This window comes from Tiliqua scincoides, chromosome 3 (genome assembly GCF_035046505.1).
Source record: "Tiliqua scincoides isolate rTilSci1 chromosome 3, rTilSci1.hap2, whole genome shotgun sequence".
In the NCBI taxonomy this organism is placed as follows: Eukaryota; Metazoa; Chordata; class Lepidosauria; order Squamata; family Scincidae; genus Tiliqua; species Tiliqua scincoides.
The window spans coordinates 103,245,369-103,248,840 of record NC_089823.1 but is presented as its reverse complement, the minus strand read 5'-3'; positions in this window follow the sequence as shown (position 1 = coordinate 103,248,840).

The window sequence follows — 3,472 nt, the reverse complement described above, 5'->3', positions numbered from 1 at the left end:
TGCAAGAAGTTTAAAAAAAACAACAACTCTGGGGCTTGTTCTTGAAGAAAGAGTCACATAGAATGAAAAGGACACCCCAGATACATACAGGAAATCAGTCTGCAGTATAAGCATGCTCAAGCATGAGCTACAGATATGATTTTCAATCTTTTTCATCTCACAGCACACTGACATTGTCAAGAAACACCATTAGTTTTTGGACAATTGACAAGGCTCAGTGCACTGTCAGTGTGGGGCTCACATCCCCATATAGCCCTACTAATAAATGACCCTCCCCCAAATTCCCGCAGCACACTATTCACAGCACACCAATGTGTCACAGCACAATCTTTGAAAATCACTGACCTTCAATTTAGCTTTCATTTTTTTTTCCTCATGGTGATGGGCTTGTAGCCCAGAACAGCCCACCTGAACTTCTGGCCTCAGATAAAGTGTCGTCTCCTCCAATGTATTTGAACACAGGCTTGAATACATAAGCCTCCTTGCTTCTCTTGGTCTGCTGCCTTCAGGCCCCTGCCTTCTAGTTTTCAAGGCCCTTGTTTATTCAAAGTCTGTCTTGCATTCCTTGCCTCTAGATTCCACAAAAAGCTAGATTCCAATGGCAACCAGAGAATCTTCCGCTTGCCCTACCCCACTGTGACATTAGGACAGCTCAGCCTGTCATTGCCAGAGGCTTCATCACCACCACCACAAAATCATTTAGCACATTACAACCTAGATGAATCCCTCCACATTGTTATGACAGATCACATCCCCACCCAACAGGAAAAGTCACACCACAGATCTCACATGACTTTTGCAACAAGGAACTAGATACGTAGCTTCAGGTCATGGATCCGAGAGCAGAGGAAGGAGGCAGGACAAAAAGCCTGTACCATATCCCATATAAAGCTGTGACATTGTCACAAGGTCCTTTGACTCATGTGAGAACTATGTGAACGTGGTGTCAGAAGTGAAAGAACCTTTCTGAAGACAAGGACTGAAGCAATATTCACTTGGAGTGAAACAAACAACAGAACAATCAGATATTTTAGCAATGGCAGCCAGGTTGATTCCAGTTTCTGTGAATCATCATAGAACTATTAAAATTCACACTGGGGGGGGGGAGGCAATACATACTTTCTGGGACAGTTAGATCTCAATTCTGACCTGCCCCAGTATTCAGATGGCACTGCACCTGGAGCCAGTGTAGCAGCTGAGGAGGCAGATGGCAGCCCAACACAATCACACTGCTGCCATCTGACCTGAAAGTATAAAAAGTAGGGTCACTAACAGATTTTTTGCAGATTTTAGGCATCCTAACTAGTGCCCATTTCACTCATTAGCTGATCTGGTTTGCCAGCTTTCATTAAAAAAAAAAAGTGTGGTAAGCCTCTCTCACCTAACCACAGGGTCTACTAACCTGTATATGGGCAAAATGGACTGTATTGGAACACAGCTAGAATAGCAATTTTTAAGTGGTTTTAAATGGTAAGAACATATGAACATAAGAACAGCCCCACTGGATCAGGCCATAGGCCCATCTAGTCCAGCTTCCTGTATCTCACAGCAGCCCACCAAATGCCCCAGGGAGCACACCTGATAACAAGAGACCTGCATCCTGGTGCCCTCCCTTGCACCTGGCATTCTGACATAGCCCATTTCTAAAATTTCTGTTCCGGGCCCAATTCAAGGTGCTAGTTTTGACTTTTAAAGCCCTTTACGGCTCGGGTTCGGGGTATTTGAGGGACCGCCTCCTTCCCTACAATCCGGCCCGTGCTCTTAGATCTTCTGGGGGGGGGCCCTTTTGACTGTGCCACCACTAAGAGATGTGAGAGGGGTGGCGGCCAGGAAGAGGGCCTTCTCGGTGGAGGCCCCCGAACTGTGGAATACCCTCCCCTTAGAACTGAGAACTGCTCCCTCGTTGCTAACGTTTCGGCGTGGACTGAAGACCTTTTAATTTCAAAAAGCTTTTAATTGTTGACAGGCTGGCTGGCGTTCTTGCTTTTTATTTGAAAATCCACGGGGTTTGTTTTGTTTTTAGCTTTTTAATCATTGTAAATTGTTTTTAACTGTTTCTCATGCTGTATTTTTAAATTGTTTGTTAGCCGCCTTGTGTGCCCGTTGGGCAAAAAGGCGGGGTACAAATTAAAATAATAATAATAATAATAATAATAATAATAATAATAATAATAATAATAATAATAATAAAATCAGGAGGTTGCACATACACATCATGGCTTGTAACCCATAATGGATTTTTCCTCCAGAAACTTGTCCAATCCCCTTTTAAAGGCATACAGGCCAGACGCCATCACCACATCCTGTGGCAAGGAGTTCCACAGATCAACCACACGCTGAGTAAAGAAATATTTTCTTTTGTCTGGTAAAAACAAAAAGTTTTCAGTGTGAAATAAGACCTGAACTGTAAAGAAGCATGAGCTCCTATCTTTGCTACTACCATGGGGGAGGGGGGGCCCGCAACTGCTGCCCAGTATGCTAATGGAAGGTCTCACATCCATCTCGGGGGATTAAAAAAAAATTCAAGAGTAGGACCTCCTGTCTCTGCTTCTGTATTTCTGGAAGGGGAGTGGGAGGCTTCCAAAGAATCTGGGAAATATCTGTGAGTCTAGTTATTATACACCTATGGTATGACTAGGATATGACCAATGAGAACCCACCTTCTTACTCAGCAGGGTTCTGTTTTTGCTCTTCTGTAGGACTGTAGCTAAGGAAAAGCAGCAAAAGGATCTCTTGTGCTAGCTTGTGTACTCTGGTTTGTTGCTTCCTAGACTTTACCTTCTAAACAAAGTAATTTAAAAGACAACTATCACATGCTCTCTTATGAGTCTTCAAGTTAGTCCAGTCCTGATAAGCCTGTGGCTAAAGACCAGAAGTGATTGTAAGGAGCTCCAGAAGGATCTCTCCAAACTGGCAGAATGGGCAGCAAAATGGCAGGTGCATTTCAATGTAAGTAAGTGTAAAGTCATGCACATTGGGGCAAGAAATCCAAACTTCACATACAGGCTGATGGGTTCTGAGCTGTCTGTGACAGATCAGGAGAGAGATCTTGGGTGGTGGTGGACAGGTCGATGAAAGTGTCGACCCAATGTGCGGCGGCAGTGAAGAAGGCCAATTCTATGCTTGGGATCATTAGGAAAGGTATTGAGAACAAAACAGCTAATATTATAATGCCGTTGTACAAATCGATGGTAAGGCCACACCTGGAGTATTGTGTCCAGTTCTGGTCGCCACATCTCAAAAAGGACATAGTGGAAATGGAAAAGGTGCAAAAGAGAGCGACTATGGAAGGGGCACCTTCCTTATGAGGAAAGGGTATGGCGTTTGGGCCTCTTCAGCCTAGAAAAGAGGTGCCTGAGGGGGGATATGATTGAGATATACAAAATTATGCAGGGGAAGGATAAAGTGGATAGAGAGATGCTCTTTACACTCTCACATAACACCAGAACCAGGGGACATCCACTAAAATTGA